Raw genomic sequence first — 26,380 nt, forward strand, 5'->3', positions numbered from 1 at the left:
ATATTAAAATTGGGATAGCTTTGCGCCACCTATGACAACCTACTTCACATCGTTGTAAAGGTTATATTTTCTATTTTCCTTGCCAGGTTTTGCTTTCGATATACCTCCTACAGAAGGGAGATATTAATTTTGAAATAAAACGTTGGTCTTTTTTCCAAATATTTTTTTTTTGTCACATTCCGACCCCTGAATAATATTCGAACATTATCAAAAATCAAAAGGTTTTTTCCTCTGTGGGACCACCAATAACACCCAAAATTTCGTGACGATCCAATTAAAATTGCGACCTGTAGCGTGATTTCCAAAAAAGTGGAAAAATGGGATGTATTACCGACTATTGCGATATCTCCGTTATTTGGATACCTACGCCAACCTGCTTTACATCAATGTAATGATGGTATTTTTTACTTTCATTGTCAGACTTTGCTTTTGGAAGGTCCCGAACCAAAGCTGTGATATTATTAAAATCGCAAAAATGAAAAGTTGTGTTCTATTAGCGGCTTTTGCGATATCTTCGTTGCTTGACCATCTACGACAACCTACGTAACATCGTTGCAAAGGTGATATTTTCTACTTTCATTAGCAAGTTTTGCTTTTGACATACCCCTTTTAGAAGCGGAGATATTCGCTTTGATATAAAACGTTGACTTTTTCTCCAAATAAGTTTTTTTGCCCATTCCGACCCCTGAATATTATCCGACAATCACCAAAATCAATAGGCTTCTTTCTCTGTAGGATTCCCATTAGCCTGCAAAATTTCGTGACGATCCGATCAAAATTGCGACCTTTAGCGTGATTACAAAAAAATGAAAAAAATGGGATGTATCGCCGACTGTTGTGATATCTCCGTTATGTGGCCACCTACGCCAACCTACTTTGCATCACTGTACAGATGGGATTTTCTACTTTCATAGTTAGACTTTGTTTTTAGGAGATCCCCAACCGAAGCTGTGATATTCGTCATTATTATTAAAATCGCAAAAATAAAAAGTTGGGTCTATTAGCGGCTATTGCGATATATTCGTTGTTTGATCACCTACGAGAACCTATTTTACATCATTAGAAAGGCTATGTTTTCTACTTTCATGGCCAGGTTCTGCTTTTGGTATACCCCATGTTGAAGCTGAGATATTCGCTTAGGAAAAAAAACGTTGTCTTTTTCTCCAAATAAGTTTTTTTGCCCATTACGACCCCTAAATATTATCCGACCATCACCAAAATCAGTAGGCTTCTTCATCTGTGTGACCCCCATTAATCCTCGTGACGATCCGATCAAAATTGAGACCTGTAGCGTGATTTCCAAAAAAGTGGAAAAATGGGATGTATTACCGACTATTGCGATATCTCCGTTATTTGGTCACCTACGCCGACCTAGTTTACATCATTGTAAAGATGGGATCTTCTACTTTCATAGCCAGGCCTTGCTTTTGGAAAGTCCCCAACCAAAGCTGTGATATTCGTCATTATAATTAAAATCGCAAAAATGAAAATTTGGGTTTTATTTGCGACTATTGTGATATCTTCGTTATTTCATCACCTACGAGAACCTACTTTACATCACCTACGCCGACCTAGTTTACATCATTGTAAAGATGGGATCTTCTACTTTCATAGCCAGGCCTTGCTTTTGGAAAGTCCCCAACCAAAGCTGTGATATTCGTCATTATAATTAAAATCGCAAAAATGAAAATTTGGGTTTTATTTGCGACTATTGTGATATCTTCGTTATTTCATCACCTACGAGAACCTACTTTACATCATTAGAACGGTGATATTTTCTACTTTTATTGTCAGGTTTTGCTTTTGGTATACCCCGTATAGGAGCTGAGATATTCGTTTTAAAAAAAAAACTTTGTCTTTTTATCCACATAAGTTTTTTTCCCATTCCGACCATCACCAAAATCAATAGGCTTCTTCCCCTCCGGGACCCCCATCAACATCCAAAATTTCGTGACGATCCGATCAAAATTGCGACCTGTAGCGTGATTACAAGGTTTAGATGGACAGACGGAAGGACGGACGGACTGACGGACGGACACACATGGCCAGATCGACTCAGCTCGTCGAGACATTCATTTTGGTATATATAAGTATGGGTCTACGACCATTATTTCGATGCGTTACAAACTTTTTGGCCAAAACCAACTTATAATACCCTCCCCACATAGTGGTGTAGGGTATAATAATAGTTCCACAAACATCCCAGAAGTGACAGGGAGTGCACCACGATTCATATTACATCAATGATATGGGTCCTACTGTTTATCGCCGAGTCCGAAAGGCACGTCTGAAGACACCACCTGTAGAGAAGTTTTACGTGGCTGAAATACTCAGAAAATTTCGCCAACTATACGGAGAAGTATTTTGCCATCCTTGGAAATTTGATGTTTGCTGGCCGGGATCGAACGCCCTACCTTCAGCGTGCAAGGCGGGTGTGCATACAATTGTACCACGGTGGCACCAATAAATAATTTTACCAAGGACATTCAGTTTGGACCTAATTATTGCATATTTTGACATATTTGCATAAAATGAACATATGAAAGACTTTGTGGCCTAAATATCCCACCAAATTGACTGAAATTTTGTATTAAGTCTTCGTTAGGGGTATACAATTTTCGATATGAAATTTATCGGTATAGGTCTATGTCTTCATATAGCTCCCATAGAACCGTACTTCCCGATATCCGGTATTTTGAAAGTTGTGACCTCAAGATTCCACTGAAATGGCTGACATTTTGTATTAAGTCTTCGTTTGAGGTAAAAAAAAACTTTCCACCTGAAATTTGTCGGTATAGGTCCGTCGTCGTCTTCATATAGCTCCCAAAGCCAGTACCTACCGATTTTCTGTACTTTCAAAGTTATGGTCTCAATATCCCTCCGAAATGGCTAACATTTGGTATTAAGTCTACATTGGGGGTATTAAACTTTCCACCTGAAATTTGTCGGTATAGGTCTAGGCGTTCATATAGCTTCAATAGAACGATAGCTCCCCATTTTCGACATTTTGAAGATTGTGGCTCTGGTTACAGATTTCTCTATTTTATTGACTTGTCTGAAGTGAATTTCAAACAGAAAAAATTTACACATAAACATTTTCGAAGATATTATTGAAATATATGTTGCTTACGAAAAATAATATTTGCATATGCATAATTTATACATTTTGCTTATTTTTACATATGTGATATATTTCGATTGGAATTTATTCAGAAGCCAAAAATATGCCAAGTCCCAAAATTTGACAAAAATAGGTGTTGCATAAAATTCAGCTGTCTACATATCATTGAGCTGATATTAATCGGGGTGCTCTCATTGATATGAGAGAAGGCTCCCTTGTCCCTACTAGGATGTTTGTGGACCAATTATATGTTATACATTTTTAATAAATATTCTTAACTTGGAAAATTGGCGTTGTTTAGCCCCTTCAGCTACATGTTTAAATTTTGGACGAATGGACAAGTAATACGCTAGGGCTCCACGCAATTTGCAAAAACTGGGAATTTCTCAGTCATGATAGGGACAATTTGTAGCATCGGAGGAAGATGTGGTTCTCTTCACAAAACTCATTATATACTAGGTAGTAGGCCCGTTATCAAGCACATATATTATTGCAATTCTCATCAGAGGAAAGGTTAGTAGTTATTTTTCCATATGTAGGCGACTTTGCCGGTATATGGCCTCCAGGGATTCAAATATGGACCAAAAATAAAATGTTTTTATTTAGCATACAAAAGTAATGGTCCATTGCACCCGCTAAATAATATCAGATCATCATCAAAAATTGTAGGCATCTTCTTCGACCTAAACCCCTACCTCGTGCAACATATCGTGACTATTGAGCTATAATTGCGACCTCTAGTGTGCTTATGATTGCACTACAAACAAAAAAATTGGATATATTAGGCTGTAACTCTGTTATCTGAACACGTAAATCAACATAATTGGTATCAATGGAAAGGGCAACAGGTGGCCTTCCAAATATATCTTTACGTGGGCGGAATGTGTCTTGCAGGAATAAAGATATAACCGGTATAATCCAAATTTTCACAATTTTCACACAAAAGTTTTGGTCCATTTGACCCTCTAAACATCATCCGATCACCACCTCAAATTGCAAGTATCTTCTTTGTCATATACTGTTACCCTATTCGAATTTTTGCGTCGATCGGGCTATTATTGCGACCAACAGAGCAGCTACAAAATCGGATAAAAATTATGTTTTTGGTCCATTTCACCCGCTAAATATTTCACGATCATCACCAATAAGAATAGGGATCTATTCTGGTCTGAACCCGACCTCCATGCAAAATTTCGTGACGATCGGTCCATAATTGCGGCCTGAAGCGTGTTTACAATTTATAATGGACAGACGGACGGACGGACACACATCTCAAAATCGCTTTATCTCGTCGAGATATACAGACGACGAATATTTCGCGGTGTTACATGAATTTTTCCCAAAACAAACTTATAATACCCCTCCCCACATAGTGGTGTAGGGTATAAAAATTTGTTGTGTATCTAAATACATAATATTTTATATAAAACCTAGTGAATGTGCGTTTAAGATGACTTCTAAATAGCTTAAAGTGAAATCAAATAGTTCAGAATATACCAACAACAGATAAATGTGCGGTTATGTTGCTAAAAAATCAATTATTCAATTTTCAGTGCTTTGAATTAACCTACACATTTCAAAAATATAACTATCCTTACGGAAGGGAAATTTAAACACCTCCTAAACATTCTTTTGATTTTTTCTTTCATTAAATTGTCTACTGATTGCCTAACCACATTTTATTTGGGTGTGTTATATTTAAATTACATTCAGACACAACCCTCACCACTGCCATTTCTATTGAGAAAGGACAAATTCTTTGTAACAGTTTGAGTTTATTAACGTCATTTTATGTGACAAGCTATAAATAAATACAATAACATTGGCCCACAGAATACCAACAACATTGGCATTGGCAAAAAAAAACTAAAAATAAAAGCATGCTAAACAAACAACGAAAGGATAATAACAAACAATTACACGACGGAGGAGAAGATGAAGAAAGGCATTAACATTGAAATCAATAAAAGAAATTTACATAGACTTGACACAGAAATTTGTTATGTATGTATAATGATTTTTCTGTTTTGTTTAACCAAATAAAAGGAAGGACCATGAAAAATACAAAATTAGGCAAATACACACTCACATACACATTTATATACATACATATTTTTAAAACACAACACGGACACACACACACTTTGATGTTAAAGTTATGAATTAAAAGGAAATTTTGATACCTTTGTTAAAGTAATTTTTTGCCTTGATTCTTTAAAGATGTTAAAATTTGCAAAACCTTTTTTCTTTTGTTGTTGTTGTTCCTTATTTTATTATATAATAACACAATATTTTTGTGGGAACGTTAAAAATGAAAGCAGCAATTGTTGTCAACGTTAAAGCGAGGAGCTGAGTGCAGTAACACATACAGACATTTATGGCCAAAAATAATTTACAGCAACTTGTTTTAATTCCATCCTCGTGTATAGACAAGAAGAACAACGTTCGTGTTTAGTTGTTTCTTAGAAGTCCTTTTAAATATAGCCATATACATATACAAAGCATTCGCACACATTAACACATACGCTGTCATCTAATTCTTTTTTCTTTGAATTATATGTTTCACTGTTTTGTTTATTTCTTGGTACTTTCGTTTTTTATATATTTTTTTTTTGTTTTCTTTATATTGTGTGATTTATTGCGTGTGCTTGTGTATTTGTATACACTTTGTTATCATTTTTCATTTCATTCTGGACAATTTCACTTTCACTTTTCTCACTGAACCAATGGAGGATGGTGGGGTTATGACTTGTTAAATCACTGATATGAGGATATCAGAAATACTAACAACAATTTCGTTGATGTCTGTTCTAATAGAGAGAAATAAAAATGTTTTAAAAATGAGAATAAATGGTTATTATGGTGAAAGAGAGTATCAGAGAGAAATGTGTATAAACCAGACGACACAACACAAATGAATGCGATGTAGGCCGTGAAATAATGTGAAGGATGCCATAAGTGGGTGTTTTTGAGGCGACAAATGTCATGCACAGTAATGTTTACACCAGGGATGAGACAAATTTTGTAGACATTTTACTTGTTCTTTGGCCAAAGAGAAGTAATAATACCAATGAAAATGTTACGGAGAATACTGATTTTTTTCTGACAATCAACCAAAAGTTTATTGAGGGATCTCCACCGAAGCTTAATACAGATTAAATGAGTGAGCTTATGATAACAAACAAGTAACAATTCAAAAAGAATCAATCTTTGACGACAGCGAAATAACCTCGGCCTACGAGAGTACAAAACACCGTAACATGTGTGTGAACAGATCCCCAAGCGTAAAAATAAATGCGGATTCTGAAACTGCAATGTTCAAAGATGAGAAAAATCAAAAAACGAAAAAAAATCGCCGGGCGCCTTTTAAACAAATCGCGATTCAAGTTTAAATTTTTAGGGGTTTTTAGGTTTTCACGATTTTGCTTGCAAACCGCAAGTCCTATCGAAATGGAAACAACGAAAATTTTGTAGGTATGAAAATTTTCTACAAGATTGACCTCTAGGTTTTACCGTTATTGAGATATAGAAGTTCAATTTGGGACAATGCATTGACTGTATCGCGAGCTAAAAAAAAATGTCATACATGGTGCATCTTAACTAACTTTAAGTGAAAACCGGCAATATTCATAGGTGAGAAAAATCTAAAACCAAAAAAAAAACAAGTAAAAAAGTATCAGTCGGCTTTGCCGACAGAGATATACCCTCAGCCTGTGTATATTGAAACAATTTGTTCCCAAAATACGTATGTATTTAGAGCGTTTGAACCGACAAAAATGTTGATTAGGATTAAAGATCAAAAGTTTTGCGGAGGAGATACTAAAAGGAATGGATCGGCATTGACCGTTATGGAAGTGGATCTCCAGCCACAACATATGGTGCCATAGGGGGTTTTTACACTCTTCGGGCTGTTTGCTCAAGAAGTATGGACTTGCCCCTGAAAAAACGTTTACCATCGCAATTGAGGCAGCGAATGCAAGTTGCTTAAACAAAAGTCAAAGTGATTCCATATCAGGTCTCAAAGTGTATTTATCCGAAATTTTGTGTGGGAGGTACCGGATGTAGTGGACAAATATATACCATATTTGAACCTGATCTATATCTGGTAGATATATTAGGATGTGTAAAGTATGGACCAATTCGACCACTCCCTTCAGGACTTACCGTACGAACAATTTTTCCAAACATTTTTGAACTTTTGTGGGGGAGGTACCTGAAGGAGTGGACCGATGTGGCTTATCTTCAAACTTAAACTATGTTTGGACAAAATATTACTAAGGCCAAATTTTGGACCGAATCGGCAGATCCGTTCGAGAGTTATCTTGCGCTCCAACCACCTCACACGGTTTCATAGGGGTTTTTTGCAACTTTCAGGCTATTTTCTCAGGAAGTATGGACTTGCCCCTGATGAAACTTGTACCGTCGTATGGAGGACTGTGAATACAAGTTGCTAAAACAAAACTCAGAGCGATTCGAGAGATGGCCCTAAACTGAACTTTTCCGAAAATTTTTGTGGGAGGTACCCGAAGGAGTGGACCGATTGAGTCCATATTGCAACCTTATTTAAGTCTGGTACACGTTTCACGATAGGCAGTATGGACCAAATCTGTTACTCCCTTCAAGAGTTATCGTGCGCACAAATTTTCCGAACATTTTCGAACTTTTGTGGGGGAGGTACCGGAAGGAGTGGACCGATATAGCCCATCTTCGAACTTAAACTAAGTTTGGGTAAAATATTACGAAAGCCAAAATTTGCGCTCCAGCCAGCCAGACAGACAGACGGACGGACATTGCTCAATCTACTCCAAATTGTGAGAAACACATTTCGTCCAAACATACTTGGGGTCTAAGACCATTATTTCGATGAGGCACATTTTGCCCGTATGAAAGTGTATATACCCTCGTTAGCATAAATTATGAGGGATAAAAAAAATCGCTGGAGGGATTTTTCAATAAATCGCGGTCAAAGTTCACATTTTTAGATTTTTTTAGGTTTTCACGATTTTGGTTGGAAACTGCAAGGTCTATCGAAATGGAACTAAAGAAAATGTTGTAGCAGTGAAAGTTCTGTACAAAAGTGACCTGCATAATATTTTCGTAGGTTGCACCGTTTTTGAGATATAGAAGTTCAGATCAATCATTCAGATGTTTTTCTCAGGTCTTCAGGATTTTGCTTGAAACCCGGAGGTCCTATCAGAATGGGAATGAAGAAAACGTTGTAGCTGTGAACATTCTCTACAAGATTAGTTTTCGTATCTTTTTCCTAGGTTGTACCATTTTTGAGATATATAAGTTTAATTTGGGAAATTGCAGTCATGACACTGTTTTATAAGAAGACGATACAATTTGAACTTCTATATCTCAAAAACGGTAAAACCTACGAAAATCTTGTAGGAAATTTTCATAGCTACAACATTGTTTTCGTTCTATTTCGATAGGACTTGCGGTTTCCAAGCAAAATCGTGAAACCTAAAAACCCTTAAAACTGCCGACTTGAATCGCGATTTATTTAAAAAGCGCTCCGGTGATTTTTTTGTTTTTTTTTTTATTTTTTTTCATCTATGAACATTGTAGTTTTAGAATCCGCAAAAACTTCCCAGGTGTAAGCACCTTCTATTTAAAGTTGCTTCAAGAGCACCGTGTCGTAAGTTTTGAAACAAGTTTTGAAAGTTTCCAAATATTAAGGAGTTTGCTTGACAGGCTTAATCTACCTTGCGTTCTATGGGGGCTGTTCTATGGGGACTGTATGAAGAAGATATACCCCCAACGGAGACTAAATACAAATTTTCATCCATTTTGGCGTGATAATGAGGCTAAAACCTTCAAAAGTTCGAAAGTCGGGAGGTACCGTCCTATGGGAGCTATATCAAGGCGTGGGCCTATACCGACAAATTTCAAGGGGAAAATTATATACCCCCAACGAAGACTTAATACCAATTTTCAGCCATTTCGGTGTGATAATGAGGCTAAACCTTCAAAATAACGAAAATCGGGAGGTACCGTCCTATGGGAGCTATATCAAAATGTGGCCCTACACCCACAATTCTTTGTGCCGAAGACTAAACGCCAAATTTCAGTCATTTCGATTGGTCATTGCGACTAAAATTTTCAAAATACCGAAAATCCGGAGGTACGGCTCTATGGGGGCTATACCAAAACATGGACTGAACTTCCAGTTTTTTATACCCTCAGCCTTTAGGCTATGAAGGGTATATACACTTTCATACGGGCAAAATGTGCTTCATCGAAATAATGGTTTTAGACCCCAAGTATGTTTGGACGAAATGTGTTTCAGACAATTTGTAGTCGATTGAGCAATGTCCGTCCGTCTGTCTGTCTGTCTGTCTGGCTGGCTGGAGCGCACGATAACTCTCGAACGGATAAACCGATTCGGTTCAAATTTTGGCTTTCGTAATATTTTACCCAAACTTAGTTTAAGTTCGAAGATGGGCTATATCGGTCCACTCCTTCCGGTACCTCCCCCACAAAACTTCGAAAATGTTCGGAAAATTTGTGCGCAGGATAACTCTTGAAGGGAGTAACAGATTTGGTCCATACTTTGCCCATCGTGGAGCGTGTACCAGACTTAGATAAGGTTTCAATATGGACTCAATCGGTCCGCTCCTTGGGGTACCTCCCACACAAAATTTCGGAAAAGTTCAGTTTAGGGCCAGCTCTCGAATCGCTTTGATTTTTGTTTTAGCAGCTTGTATTCACTGCCCTCCATACGACGGTACAAGTTTCAGCAGGGGCAAAACCATACTTCCCGAGAGAATAGCCTGAAAGTTGCAAAAAAAAACCCTATGACACCGTGTGAGGTGGTTGAAGCGCAAGATAACTCTCGAACGGAACTGCCGATTCGGTCCAAAATTTGGCCTTAGTAATATTTTGTCCAAACATAGTTTAAGTTTGAAGATAAGCCATATCGGTCCACTCTTTCAGGTACCTCCCCCACAACAGTTCAAAAATGTTCGGAAAAATTGTTCGTACGGTAACTCTTGAAGGTAGTTGCCAAATTGGTCTATACTTTACACATCCTAATACATCTACCAGATATAGATCAGTTCAAATATGGACTATATTTGTCCACTCCATCCGGTACCTCCCACACAAAATTTCGGATAAGTTCACTTTAAGACCTGCTATGGAATCACTTTGATTTTTGTTGAGACAACTTGCATTCGTTGCCTCAATTACGATGGTAAAAGTTTTTTTTAGGGGCAAGTCCATACTTCTTGAGCAAACAGCCTGAAGAGTGTAAAAACATCCTAAGGCACCATATGTTGTGGCTGGAGATCCACTTCCATAAGGGTCAATGTCGATCCATTCCTTTTAGTATCTCCTCCGCAAAACTGTTTAACTTTAATCCTAATCAATATTGTTGTCGTTTCGAATATCCAAAATTTTTAAAACCCCCTAAATACATACGTATTTTGGGAAAATTTTTTTTTCAATATACACAGGCTGAGGGTATATCTCTGTCGGCAAAGCCGACTGATACTTTTTTACTTGTTTTTACTCGAGATTGTAAGTCAACAATAAGCACGTGCATCAAAATTGATGCACCTACGATAACTCCTTAAATTTTTGGTCCCAATTAATACGAACTCGGGGTGCCACCGTAGTGCAATGGTAGGCACACCCGAATTACACGCAGAAGGTCGTGGGTTCGATTCCCCGGCTAGGCAACATCAACATTTTCAACGGTGGCCAAATAACACTCAGTAATGTTGCCGACATTTCCTGAGTATTTCAGCCATGTAAAACTTCTCTATAAAGTGGTGTCTTAAGACACGCCGTTCGGACTCGGCGATAAACAGTAGGTCCCATATCATTGAGCTAATATGAAACGGGGTGCACTCATTGATTTGAGAGAAGTCTCCCTTGTCCCTTCAGGGATGTTTGTGGAACAATTATATATATATCGGTCCACTGCTTAAGGCCTTTCCCCCTAAAAGTTTAACATTTTTGTTGAAGTGCAGTTTAGGGTCCTTTGAAATTTTTTTTCCGAAATTACTATTTGTGGTCTGTTTACTGCGGTATTATTTTTTTTTTTTTCGTGGGTAAGTTCATGATTTCTGATTTATTGGTCCAAAAGCTCTAATTATACGATGACCAACTGAAATGACTGTAGGGCGCGCTATATATAGAAAAGAAATTACTCCCAAAATGGACTATGCCAGTGCATTCCTTGAGGTACCTCCTCTGCAACACTTTTAAGCTTTAATCCAAATATATATTGTTGTCGGCAAGTTCATACGTCCAAAAAGTGCCACACAGGCTGAGGGTATATCTCTGTCGTCAAATCCGACAAATACTTTTTACTTTACTTCTTTCCATTTCTTTCGGACAGTAATTTCTTCTCTATTCTTTTCTTCCATTGTTTCTCTCCTGTGCAAAGTGTTCTCATTGACAGAATAGTAACCTTGTATACGCTATTCTTCTCTTCAGTGGCAACACCACACTCCTAGTCGCACCGTAAACATGGGTTCCTTGGTGGAACCCATGTTTACATGGAGGCAACAAATTTCTATAATTGAATGTATTGGCGAAGTGTGTTTTAGCATTTTGTAGTGCCCAATGTACAGCTACGTGTCGTATCAAATTCTCTTTATTCCCCAATATAAATCGGATTTGAATGTTTAGTATGAATGGAATATACATATAAACAAAGCGATCCATCTTTAAGGAGGTGTATTTTGAACCACATTCGGAAAATAATTGCATAATTTTCTGTGTAAATAATACAGTACAGTTGGTAATCGGAGCTTCGGTAGGCAAAACTCTCCTTCAAAAATTAAAGATAATAGTGATAAAAATTTACATTGTAAGTGCTAGAGTGACCACCCTAACATATCTAATATTTACATTCTATTTCTGTCAACAACTTACTTTTTGTCTATTCGCACATTCCACGTGGAAATTCACAAATTTGTACCTTTTAAACACTAGCGAATTAAGAAAGGGGTATTTTTTTCTTGTACTATTTTCATAGAATTTTTCTGCCTTAACCGAACTGTTTTTATTGTTGTTGTGAATGTTGGTTCTGCGAAAAAATAACATATAGATTTTCCTTCATCACATCTTTGAAAAATTACAATTTATATAAAAATATACCAATAACAGTCCTTGGATTTTTAGTTTATACACTCAATTATTAATCGAATTTTTAACGTCCCTATAGAAAATAGAAAAAGTACCAAAGTATAAAAAGTATCATCCCTGGCTAACATACACTTGAATTGGTAGACGAAAATCTCACAAAAATTGCACAAGAAGAAAATTTATGTTTTGGGCCTGAATGAGAGCCTTTGTTTGTGGGTGTGTGCGTGTGTGGCAAACAAAAACAACTGTTTTTTCTATGCATTGTTGTTACTGATGCTGGCTGGATGAATGGGTCGGTAGGTGGGAAAAGTGTGTAGTAACTTTTATGTAGATAGGTTGAGGAGAGGTGAGACGTATAAACTTTTGAATTTTTGCATAACACTTTTTCAAAATTTTACTTTCTTTGCTAATTGGAATAATTTTTCTTTAAATATTTTTCCTTGAATTACACTTTTTAAATTTTTTATTAAACTTTTAATATTTTAATTATTTTGTTGGTATTTCATGTTTATTGAAGACAAAAAATTGTGAATATATTTTTTGATTTTCATAAATTCACTTTTTTTCCTTTTATTTATCCTTTAGTTAAGAAATTTTCCGAACACCACAAACGTTGACCAGCACTACTGTTATAAAACTGTTGATGGCACAGGTAGAGACTGAATGAATTCCTGTCGTTTCTTTCCATGTTCTAAAACATCGCATTTTGTTCTAAAACACGAATTAAACTCAGTTGTGTGTGAGTGTGTGTCTGTGTTAGAGAGAAAGTGAAACAAACCAATTTTAAGGGAGTATAAATGTTATGATAATATAAAATGCTAAAAGTCATTGACTACTTGTTGTAAGAGAGTAAACTTCTAATGCACATTTATACACTCTCTCTACCTTTCTTCATTTCTCTTCCTTTGTATGTTGTCATTTAACTTTTTAACGTTTTACTTTGTCGAATGACAGCTGCTTTTGTCAGCTGCAATTTTCTTTGAGACAAATAACTGATTTTTATTTGATTATAGAATTTGACAAGGAATGAACATACATACATATGTGTTTGTATGTCTTTTCTTTTATTCCCAATAGAAAGTGTCTTCAAGACAACATTGATGACTCGTGTACGACATTTCCAATTCGTTCACGACTCTTTGCAGACAGCCCTTTGGGATCGTTGACGACTTTTTCACACAAGTGTCCCAGTATTCATGCACGGCAACTTGGGCGACATGGTAAGCGAAGCTGTCGTCGACGACGACTTCGAAGACAAAACCCCTACTTTTCGTTTACGATCCTTTTGCAGACAATGTCTTGTAATTTGTCACCAACGACCCTCCTAAAGATAATTTTATTTACATACATAAATATGTTTTTAACATTTTTTGTTTTATTAACATACAAAATATAACATATATATACATGTAAAAATATACTACATAATATAAAAGCATTTCCGCGGCAGTGTGGCCTATAATCCAGAACGGCCCAAGACTCCATTTAACAACAACTCCTAGGACAGCAAGACTTTTTAGGCAAATTCTGCAAATAATAAAACATTATGCACAATCTTGTGATGTATAAATATATGTATGTATGTCATTTATACACTTACCTTTAATTGTTTCCACGATCGCGTTCCGCTATAATAGACTCCAAATAAAGAAATCTAATTCTATGTTGACTGCTTCATCCTATGTTAAAGAAACAAACAAAATCATTGTTTTAAAGTTCATTTGTATGTCAGTCATACTATTTCTCACATACCTCCAGCTGTTTAGAAAAATGTCACGAATTTTTAATTCAAACTGCAATGATTGACCGATTTCAGTCGTATTGAAATATTAACAATTCCTAGATACGTGTACAATTATTTCATAGAATATTTTGTTTGATTATTTCTGTTTTTTTTCTGGTGACACATTGCAAGAAATTGTCATGCATCGTGTCGTGCACGATAATTGCGGAAATTTCATCAACGAATCGTCGAAGAAAATGTCATCGAAGACTCGATTTTCTATTGGGTTTATATGTAAAGACCTAGCAAACCAAATGTCGGATGTCCGACATGTCTGAATAATTTCGAAGCAAATTCGTTTAGATTTCGTTTCGATTTCCAAACGATTTTTCTGAGGGGAAATAGTTCAGATTTTGTATCGATTTCGTTCCGGTATCGGGGCGAATGTCGGAAATAAATTTCCCTTCCGAATTTCCCCAGGATTTTCTTCAGATTTCGTTCCGATGACGGACCGATATTATATCAACCACCGAAATTATATCAACCACTTGATACAACTTTCGATAAGATATCGTTACGATTTCGGATCCAACATCGGACATAGCGTCCGAATTTTGTTCCGATTTCGTAACGATGTCGGTAAGATTGGTTTGCTGGGTATGGGCAGTTGACGGTTTATTTCAAAGACAACTGTTGATTGATGTTTTTATTTGTTGACTAGGTGTCGTATACGTCTTATGGATTATGTTATACTACAAATCATACGTAGGGGTGGCAAATCGAATCTGCTTGTATGTAGTTTCACTGCTGGTTTCATACTAGCGCTTTCAGACAAAAAACATCAGCTATAAATTCAATGTTTTTATTTACAGTAGTTAAAGTGTAAAAGATTTGAGGTTTACTTATGGTTTATGGTCGTATTTTTCAGGTATGAAAGGAACACCAATGAAGTAATGACAATGAAGAGTAAACCCCCAAACAAAGTATCAGTCGGCTTTGCCGATAGAGATATACCCTCAGCCTGTGTGGATTGAAATATTTTTTCCCAAAAAACTTATGTATTAAGGGGGGTTTTCAAAATGTTGGGCGTATGTACCGACAAAAGTATTGATAGGATTAAAGCTCAACAATTTGCGGGGATATCGATAGATAGGGATTTTTTTATCACACGAAAATCATAATAGCGCTGTAAACAGGGCCGCTAGGAAACCCTTCGGTAAAAATGTACAAAGGACCCTCGAACCACACAAAAATTTTGAACATTTGTGTGGGTGGTACCACAAGGATTGGACAGATATGGCCCAAATATAAACATAAACTAAGTTTCGACCATTTGGTTGCTACGTGTATGAGAAATCGCGCGTACAATTTTAGTGAATATTTTAAAACTTTTGTGGGGGAGGTACCGGAAGGAGTGGACCAGGGACGTACGCACGATTTCATTTCGGGGGGGGGGGGGGGGTGGCCAACTTGATCAAAAATCATCAAAATTGAAAATGGTGTGTAGGGTTACGTAAAGCTTTTTTAAGGTTTTGCTGTTGATTTTATATGAAACTAGCGGACCCGGCGAACTTCGTCTCGCTATTAAGGAATAAAATTTCATACAAAAACTCAATTTTTGATTTTTCCAATTTTCCGACTTTTACAGAGAGATTTTCCAAAATGTTCTTCCGTAAAGACCTTCTCCTCGAAAATACGAATAACTGACAAAAAATTTTACAGAAATCGGCCTAGCCGTTCTCATTTTATGAGTTACTATACATTTTTTACACCATTTTTATATATATAGATATTGACACAAAGTACAAAAATTCAGTAGAGAAAGATCACAATATTTAGGATACAATTTTAACTTTTTACAGAGTATTAAATATAAGTTAAATATAAGATATTTAGAATTGGAATTGAAACCACGTTTGGTATAGTCGCCATATAAAAGTTGCGCCCCTTTTTTAGTATTTCGGACATATATAATTAAAAAATATAGGTCAACGTTATGGTATATCCCAGAATTTTAAAAGTACAGAGAATTGCCATTATTTCTGCTATCGCAAGATTTTCAGTATTTCAAAGCTCTTAATCTAATTTTTAGAATATCAGCTGTAATACAGATTTTGGGATTCCTTTTTGTGAAAGAGCCTCCATGCAGAAAGTGGTTAAAATATATCCACGTTTTAATCCAATCCCTACTTAACTATATTCGCGAGTAGGACGAATTGAGTTATACTGGAGTTATAGGGTATAGGGGTATAGTTCGACCCGAACATAACGCCTCATTTTTTTAATTTCATATCGAAATACCCATACGACTTCTATAAATTAATTACCATTAAAAAGAAGAATAATACAAATCTGCGAGCACAGATTGGACTTCTATATCTAGCTATTGTGTCGATAACCTAAGAATAGACTATTCTTTAATGCCATAAAAACGTCAAATTTGATTAATTAAAAACTTTAGAAATTTAAAAACGGACGATACAGACTACGATTCATAGACTCCAAATCCTTCTCAGAGTACTGTTTGAGACTACAAAACTCATGTTTGGACTAAGCCACAGCATGGTCGATCAAATATCTCAGAAACCAATTGGCAAACTCTAGCTAAGTCGTGACAAAATAATATAAGTCGAAAATTTGAAGGATTGTTGTTCCGGCTGCATTCTTTACCTTTGGTATAATGTTAAAGAACGCCTTAACTAACTTTAATTGAAACTACAATGTTCATAGATGAGAAAAATCCAAAAACAAGAAAAAAATCGCTGGATGGATTTTTAAATAAATCGCGGTCAAAGTTCACATCTTTAGGTGTCGTTTAGGTTTTCACGGTTTTGCTTGGAAATTGCAAGTCCTATCATAATGGGACTAAAAAATTTGTAGCTGTAAAAATTCTCTACAAGATTGGCCTTTACTAATTTTGCTAACTTTTACCATTTTTGATACATTTTGAATACAGTCAGTGAATTGCCCCAATTCGAACTTCTATATGAATTGGGACAATTCACTGACTGTATCGCCTCCTTATAAAACAATGTCATGTATGGTGTCCTTAACTAACTTTAGTTGAAAACGGCTTACACCTGGGAAAATAGATGAAGGGATTTTTAAATAAATCGCGGTCAAAGTTCAACTTTTTTAGGTTCATTTTAGATTTTCAGGATTTTACTGGAAGCGACAAGTCCTATCGAAAGGCAACTAAGGAAAATGTTGTAGCAGTGAAAATCCTCTTTAACATTTTCTTTAGTCCAATTTCGATAGGACTTGTCGTTCCCACGCAAAATCGTGAAACCTAAAATAACCCAAAAAATGTGAACTTTGATCGCGATTTTTTTGAAAATTCCTCCGGCGATTTTTTTGTTTTTTTTCATTTATAAATAGTTACTGCGTGTACAAGTTCCGATACAGGCGTATGGACTTGTGGGGGTTCTAAATCTACAGAGTAGTTTTAGAGCCGAAATTAATTGTTGTCCAAAGACGAACAACAACAGCACTTCAATGAATATAGACAACACAACAAGTATTCAGGCGATACTTACGTGTTGCTATTAGGAAACTGGTGGTGTAGGTTAAATGAAACACTTAGTTTAATAGACGCAGGCGGTCTGAACTTTGGTTTTATTTATTTTATAATTAATTCTTTTGCGGCAAAGTTGCTGCTTCTGCTTCAAAGGTTAACATATGATTCTTTTGACAGAATGATTTGACGTTTGAGTAGTCCTTTTTGACATAGTATCCGGCGCCGATATTTACAGATAGTCGAGGTTTTGGTATGTATCGATATCGCCTTGCTATTGACTCCAAAACTCGACACTGCGCCCACAAGCCATTTTAGTTGGACTCCTTAGTATTTAGAGTTTTGAAGCATGGACTTTTCCCCTCAAAATTTGATATCGCAGTAAACAAGACTACAAATGTCAAAAAAGTCCAAAGGATCAGTCTTAAGCTGCACTTATGTTGAATTTTGAGAGAGACGTACATGAAAATGTTGGCCACACATATGCTCTTGGAACTGGTTGTACATTTGGAAAAAAAATTTATTTGAAGAACTGGACCGATATAATCCATTTTGGGTTCGATATATTTCTGAAAGAAATACTGCGATGTGCAAAGTTCAGATCGAATCGATTACTACCATTTTAGCGAAATTTTTTTTCTTTACGAGATCCAAAACTTTGACCAAATCGGTTGATCCGTTCGAAAGTTATCATGCGCTCCAGTCTGCCAGACAACTCAGATACTCAAAGAGTGGCATAACTCAAAAAACGGGTTTTTTGAGTTAGCAATTTCTATTTTTTCTACGACTTCTATTTTATCTTGTGTCAAATTTTCATGTTGATATCTCTAAAAATCAACGAGTTACAGCTTGTTTTCCAGGAGTTTGGCATAAACCAACAAAAAGGTTTTTTGAGGTTATAAAGCACTAAAACAATTCGAATCACGCTTGATCTTGCACAGAAATTTAGCACGAAAATCTGGCAAGATCTGTACAAAAGATGATCCCAATAGTTATTTTATTTTTTGTGTGCTAACCTTTTTAAGTTGGGAAGTCAAATTTCATTCCGCAACTTATGACGCGTTTTTCTCGAAACTTGATTTTTTGAAATATAAATGAGCGATATGTGCAATTATAGGGAAAAAATGCAAGTGAGTATGCTACACATACATACATAGCAGATTTTAGCAGTTTTTGACGAACACAAATTCATTTTTCTTCATAATTTTCTCCTCTTGTTTAGAAGAAGTAAAAAAAATGTTGGTGAAGGCAGCGAAACAAATTTCTAATTGGCTTTCAATATATATTCCACGAAGAACGCTTTATACATTTTGTCCAATAGACATTTTTCATGCACTTCCATTCCCACAATACTGAATTATTTTGGATTCAGGATGAGTGTAAAGCCTTGAGACCTCAATATAGCTTGAATAAGACATAACAAATATGGAGTATATTCATTACGGGATTCGTATTTAATAGTGGAATGATGTGGCATGAACGTAATTCAGATTTCATTGGAAGTTTCTCCCAAAAGAAGAATAAAAACAAAAAATTTGAAAAAAAAATCTTACATAACTTGACTTGATGTACATTTTCTGTACAGAAACTTCATATACATATATAAGAGAGATATATAAGTTTGCATTTGTAATCTCCTAACATAAAAAATGTCACACCCATCACGAGTTATCGTGCGCATAATTTTCAGAACATTTGAACTTTTGTGGGGGAGGTACCTGAAGGAGTGGACCGATATGGCTTATCTTCGAACTTAAACTAAGTTTGCACAAAATATTACGAAAGCCATCCAGCTCCAGCCAGCCAGACAGACGGACATGGCTAAATCAACTCCAAATTGTCTGAAACACATGTCGTGCAAACATACTTGGGGTCTAAAACCATTATTTCGATGAGGCACATTTTGCCCGTTTGAAAGTGTGTATACCCTCGTTAGGTCAATGTTTTAATTTAGCCCCATATAAGAATACCTCACATTTTATACATTTTGAGAGTTCTGGTAAAATTTTGTTACAGTTCACTGTGGGCCCAATGACAGGTTTTTGAGGCAACAAGTCACTGGATGCTGCTGGACCTTTCAAATTTAGCCACGATGTTTATAATGAGCATGCAAATACATCTGCAGAATTTGGAATGAATAGGTGCGGATATAGGTATAGCTTTCATATATATGTTTCAACCGATTTTATATTTAAGGCGCACTAAGGTCACAATTTGCATCCGACCGCTTAACATTTGATATGGTAAATCCTGTTCAATTCAGAATCACGTCCCGAAAGTTTGGTTCTGATCGGTTCAGGTATATATATCTAGATATATATATATATATATATATATATATATATATATAGAAAATTATTCAGGTCTGCCATGATGTACTAAATATAAATTCTCTGAAACGTCTGGACCGAATTTGATAAAACTTTGACTGTAGATTCTTTAGGTCTTAGAATTGATCGTAAGGTACTTTTTATACCGAAAAACTGAGGGTCCACCGCCCCCCTCCCCAAAACGGGTTTTAGCCAATTGCGAAATCTCAGAGATTATTAGACGTATTGGTATACAATATTAATTGTGACCTCCATCATAAATTGATGATTTGGAAGTAGAATACCGCGATCGCGTCCGATTTTTGAATACTTTATAATTACAGGTTAAGATTTCTAAATTTAGTAGGTGTTTGTAGTCCCAGTTACTAAATTAAGAGATCTTGAACATAAAAGATTTCAATGCTTTGCATAACTCGTTTAAGATAACTATCAAATTTGGCGACTTGTGTCATATTGACAAGTCCCACTCCCAGCAAAGCCCAATACTTAAAAAATATCCAAATTTTTAAGTGTCACGCTATCTGTAAACCATGTAATTCGCTACGGAAAAGCCACATCTTATAATACATATTATATATCTTTGTCTGTTATTACGATATCATCATAGACTAATAAATATATAGACACAGAAATACTCATGTTATACGCGGCGTTGTGACTCAAACCAAATAACTCATCATTTTTCGAAGACAATTTTTGCGGGTTAATTAATGTTACTAAATGCTGTCTTTTTACACAAAAGTTCAGTTGTTTGATGAGAAATTGCTAAAAGTTGCTGAAAGAATTTTTCCCAGCAACATTTAGCACGTTCGATCAACTGTTTTTTAATCATCTGCTAATGGTCAGCTGCTCAATGTTTATCTGATTTTTTGTGGAAAAGTACTATAAATATTACGATTCAGCTATATTTATTGATTATTTTATTAATATGTTAATTATTATTTATTTTGCTTAAAATTGAAGAACTTTTTCATTGCTATGGAGTTAGTTTTTCTTTCATACATTGGCGCCAATGTTTTTGTTTTGGTAACCAACTGTTACCTTGCTAAAGTTTACTAAATGCTGTCTTTTTACTTTTTTCTCTATTTTCGTATCAAAGAGTAAAATCTCTCTTACTCTCTGAAAAGAAGTTACTGAATAATTATTACTAAAAAAGTCAAAAGACACAACTAATGTCATGATATTTGGTGTGTCTTTTTACTTACTAAATATTGCTGAAACAAATTTTTCAGCAACTTTTTCTTTATACAACTGTCAAAATTTGAAACATTTGTAACAATTATTACAAATTATCACGTAAAAAGACACAGCTATTGTAACAAAACATTTGGTCTGTTCCTTTACTTTTAAAAATGGTAACAGTGGCAGAAAATGGTAAAAGTGGTAAACTGCTATCATATAAATTGTATGCTATTAAAAGTAAGGGAACACTTTGCAGGTTAAAAATGGTAAGAAATGGTAACCTCAGGTAAGTAAAGGAACACAGCTATTATCTAAAACTCCCACCAACATCTGTTGCAAATGTACGACAGTCCAATGTCTTATCTTATGATGTTATATATTTTTGAAACGAATCATGTGCTTCAATAGATGGCGCTATTTTCGTGTATTTGCCATCGTTGCAACACTTTCCATCAAAAAGAGTTTTCTTCATATGCGCCTAAAAGTATGCCATAGGTTTGAAAATGGTTGAATTGAATTGAATATTGAATCACATAATTCATTTTACGAGTTGGAGTAGTTAAAATTCCATTAACTGTTTTCTTTTCTTTTTTATTTTTATTGCTCATATTTGCATTGCAATGATAAACTTATACATTCATATATCAAAACGTATTTTTATTGGAGTAGTTCAAATTCTATTAGCTGTTTTCTTTTTTTTTTTTGGAATATTGTTCTGGAGTAGTCACAACTCAAACAAAAAGATTTTTTAATAAGATTTTTATATTATATAAATACTAAAATGAATCTATTTTACTACAATTAATTCTTAAACTTTGTAAGTTTTGTTTGAAGTAGTTGAACATCCCTCCCACTCCTTCCTGGAGTAGTTTTAATTCATGTTTTCTGTAAGGAGATGCAAATTTATATGTTTTTGTACCCTTTATTATGATAGTATTTTCCCTCTAGGAAATGTCAATAGTGAATCTATACTGAATTACTACTGACATTGTCAATAGTACTACTGACAAACTGTAGACGACTCATGTAATTTCCTAAAGACATTTTGTATGAACGTGTCATTCGAAAGTCAGTACTGACATTGGAACTAGTATGTCAGTAGTTGCTGAGGAACCATGTGTTGACATTGGAGGTAGTGAGTCAGTATAGACATTGGAGGTAGTAAGTCAGTAGAGACATTGGAAGTAGTGAGTCAATAGAGACATTGGAGGTAGTGAGTCAATAGTACAAAAAAAGGTCATAGGGTGACATTGGTACCACATTTTTCACTATTAAGTTTTTTTGCCTATTTGGAACTTTTTATAGATTAACAAGTAAAAAAGTATCAGTCGGCTTTGCCGACAGAGATATACCCTCAGCCTGTGCAAATTGAAACACTTTTTTCACAAAAAAACTTATGTATTTAGGAGGTTTCAAAATTTTGATCGTATGAACCGACAAAAATGTTGATTAGGATTAAAGTTCAAAAATTTTGCGGAAAAGGTAATTAATAGAATGGACCGACATAGACCATGGTGGTGCCATAGGGGGTTTTTACACCCTTCAGGCTGTTTTCTCACGAAGTATGGACTTGTCCCTGAAACAACTTTTACCATCGTAATTGAGGCAGCGAATGTAAGTTGCTTCAACAAAAATCAAAGTGATTCAATAGCAGGTCTTAAAGTGAACTTATCCAAAATTTTGTGTGGGAGGTACGGGATGGAGTGGACAAATATAGTCCATATTCGAACCTGATCTATGTCTGGTAGATATTATGAGAATTTGTAAAGTATGGACCAAATCGGTCACTCCCATCAAGAGTTATCGTGTGCACAATTTTTCCGAATATTTTTGAACTTTTGGAGGAGTGGACCGATATGGCTTATCTACGAACTTAAACTACGTTTGGAAACAATATTACGAAGGCCAAAATTTTGGCCGTAATCGGCATATCCGTTCGAGAATTATCTTGCGCATCCACTCATAAACATGGTGTCATAGGGTTTGTTTTTCAAATTTCAGGCTGTTTTTTTCAGGAAGTATGGACTTGCCCCTGAGGAAACTTATACCTTCGTATAGGGGACAGCGAATACAAGATGTTACAACAAAAACCAAGGCGATTTGAGAGCAGGTCCTAAACTGAACTTTTCCGAAATTTTGTGTGGGACGTCCTCGAAGGAGTTTACCGATTGAGTCCATATTGGAACCTCAGCTAACTCTGGTAGAACTTTCATAATGTGCAAAGTATGGACCAAATCGGTTACTCCCTTCAAGAGTTATCGTACGCACAAATTTTCCGAACATTTTCGAACTTTTGTGGGGGAGGTACCGGAAGGAGTGGACCGATATAATCCATCTTTGAACTTGAACTAAGTTTGGACAATATAGTACAAAAGCCAATATTTGGACCGAATCGGCAGATCCGTTCGAGAGTTATCTTGCGCTCCAACCACTGCACACGGTGTCATAGGGTTTTGTGTAACTTTCAGGCTATTTTCTCAGGAAGTATGGACTTGCCCCTAATGAAACTTACAGCGTCGTATAGAGGACAGCGAATACAACTTGCGTAAACAAAAATCAAAGCGATTCGAGACCAGGTCCTAAACTGAACTTCTCCGAAATTTTGTGTGGGAGGTACCCTAAGGAGTGGACCGATTGAGTCCATATTGGAACCTTATCTATGTTTGGTAGAAATTACACGATGTGCAAAGTATGGACCAAATCGGTTATTCCCTACAAGAGTTATCGTACGCACAAGTTTTGCGACAATTTTTGAACATTTGTGGGGGAGGTACCTGAAGGAGTGGACCTATATGGCCCATCTTCGAACTTAAATCGAATCTAGACAAAATATTTCGATACCCAAAATTTGAACCGAATCGATTGATCCGTTCGAGAGTTATCGTGCGCACCAGCCAGCCAGACAGACAGACAGACGGACAGACAGACAGACGGACGGACATTGCTAGATCTACTCAAAATTGTCTGAAACGGATATCGTACAAACATACTTGGGGTCTAAAACCATTATTTCGATGAGGCACATTTTTGGTCGTATCAAAGTGTAAATACCCTCTTTAGCCTAAAGGCTGAGGGTATAAAAAGCTATATAGTGTGCTTAATAAGACGATGAACTTATACTTTTGTTTAAATAGTATATTTTATTAGAGATAAACATATAATTATGAAAATACTAAAAAAGTACAAATTGCGTATTACAGTCAGTCAGACAATAAAGGGCTAAGCCAAAGTTTCACATAAGCATCAAATTAGTAAATAAAGCCAATGTTTTCAAGGCTGTCTAACCAATAATAAAAAAAATCTTTTTCATTGTCAGAAATATCATCGCCTTATATTTTCTTGGCCATAAGGATTGGTGTGATTTATCTTCTTAAAATAGTTCTTCTTCTGCTGCACTTAACGTTTCATCAGGCGATTCGCTGAATATTGATATAACATCTAGGAATTGAAAATAATAAACATGTATAAATAAACATAAATAAACAAAATGTCCTTAAATTTGCTTACACATTACATTTGTATAAACATTGGTAAAATCTCGCAATCGATTTTTGCCAAAAACCCTTCAACATTTTAACTCATTATTATGCCGTGTCAAAATATCAGATGTAAGTTGCGCTAATCATATATTAGTCAGGCTCCACAATATTCTCTAAAGATTCCATAAAATTTCTAGTTGTCGAAGTTTCACCACAAATGTTGTCAGCCGCCTCTGAATTTGTATTTTGATATAGAATTGTCTATTTTCTCACTTGTCTGTTATTTTTCTTTCCTAATTTCCTTTGCTCATAATTGTTGTTATTAAAGTTATGTATATATTTTATTGATTTTTCACAAAAACACTTTTTTTAACAAACCGCCAAAATTATTTTACGCCAAAAAAATTAAGAAAATGAAGAAAAAATAAGAAGATTCTTTGTTGGGCTATCAGTTACAATGCTTCTTCTTATTAAGGTAATGGTTTCAATTGTTGACAACCTGTTGACAAAGTGTTGACTTTGTCACCATAATAGTAGACAAAGTGGTGACATGTCGACACATGTCCCCATGCTTCCTACAGGGTTGTTTTGATTGGAGTAGTTTAACACCCTTTCCTTATAAATTTTAAGCTACTACGATATATTAAGTCATGCAATTTGTTATTTTAAATTCAAATGTAGTATACAGCCCTAAGGTTGAAAGACTGGGCATTATAAAATTGAAATAGAAAACCAATAATAACTTCGAGGTCGCACTGTAGAAATTTGACAATTCTTTTACAGTGGAATCCAGATAAAACGCGCAAAATTATTTTTTTACCAAAAACCAAATTTAATTGATTAATGTGACAAATTGAGTTTATTTTAATTGATGTTAATTTTATGTGTTCTTGTACATTTTCCCGTATTTACCCAAGTTATATCTCAAAATTCGCGAGACCTGCAGATGAGTTACATTTCTACGAATCTTTTAAAACAATAATGACCTGTTTCTGCAAGACGATTCGAATTCAAATTCGTTCGAATTACTACCAAACTCTGTTGTTGTCACAGAAAATGTTTGCTTGAAAACAAAAATTAATAAATAATTTTTCAGTAAACAGAAGTTTGGTAGTAGTATTCGAAACGTCTTAGTGAAACAGGCGATAAATCTTATTGCAACCCAAAACCTATAATATGTATGTTTTTTATTATTATTAAAACTGAAAATGTTTGTTAAGTATATAAAGTTGTATTATATCCCGTTTGCACATAACCAGATTTAATAAACCCGCTGGGTTTCAAATTTCAATTCCATATCGCAAACGTCAAATAAATCCTCATGAAGAAGGTTAACCTGGCAAAAAACTATAATGCAAACGTTGTTTTACAGAAACAAACAGCTACATATTTAAATATGGCTGTTACTGTTTACATTAAACTCGGTTATAGTCAAAAAATTTAGTACACTGTAAAATTGCACAAACAAAATTGGTGTTCGCTTTTTGCACCAAGACTTATGGCTAATAATACGTGTTATACGTTCATTTTTAAATGAAATACCGAAATGTTTATAGTCAATATGGTATGATAGATAAAAAGTACAAAACTTCACATATAAATTTAAAAGTTCTACCTTTTTATTTTTACAGGGATATTTTATTCACTTATTAACTTTTATATTAATAACAGAACTGATTGGCTTTCCAATATTGGACTCTAATATAATCTGTAAATTATCTTAAAGATCTCACAAAGTAGAACCTGAGAAACGTATATACATAAATAATAGTTTTCAAGTCTTCAAAACTATTTTCCAAGAATCCACGATTACAGCAACAACAATTCTTCAACAAATTTAATAATGAATTTTGACAAACAAGAAACGAAAAAAAAATATTTTTTTTACCAAAAATCACATTTTATTGTTTACCCAGGTCGTGTTTC

The 26,380-nt window shown here is 35.3% G+C and overlaps 1 protein-coding gene across 4 annotated transcripts in view; it reads right to left on the reverse strand.

Moving 5' to 3' along the window:
- Positions 1-12,868, reverse strand: part of LOC141398036 (sodium-dependent neutral amino acid transporter B(0)AT3) — an 82,011-nt gene extending 69,143 nt beyond the window's left edge. For 2 of the 4 annotated variants that reach the window (XM_073975141.1, XM_073975137.1), the window contains exons 1-2: positions 12,625-12,868; positions 5,305-5,931 (exon numbers count right to left, since the gene is read on the reverse strand). The gene's annotated coding sequence lies outside the window, so the exon portion shown is untranslated. Of the gene's footprint in view, positions 1-5,304; positions 6,007-12,624 lie in introns of those variants that run through there. The other 2 variants (XM_073975140.1, XM_073975138.1) reach the window with 2 other exon arrangements.
- Positions 12,869-26,380: the final 13,512 nt, after the last annotated feature.

This window comes from Musca autumnalis, unplaced genomic scaffold (genome assembly GCF_047663935.1).
Source record: "Musca autumnalis isolate F117 unplaced genomic scaffold, ASM4766393v1 scaffold_3, whole genome shotgun sequence".
NCBI lineage: Eukaryota > Metazoa > Arthropoda > Insecta > Diptera > Muscidae > Musca > Musca autumnalis.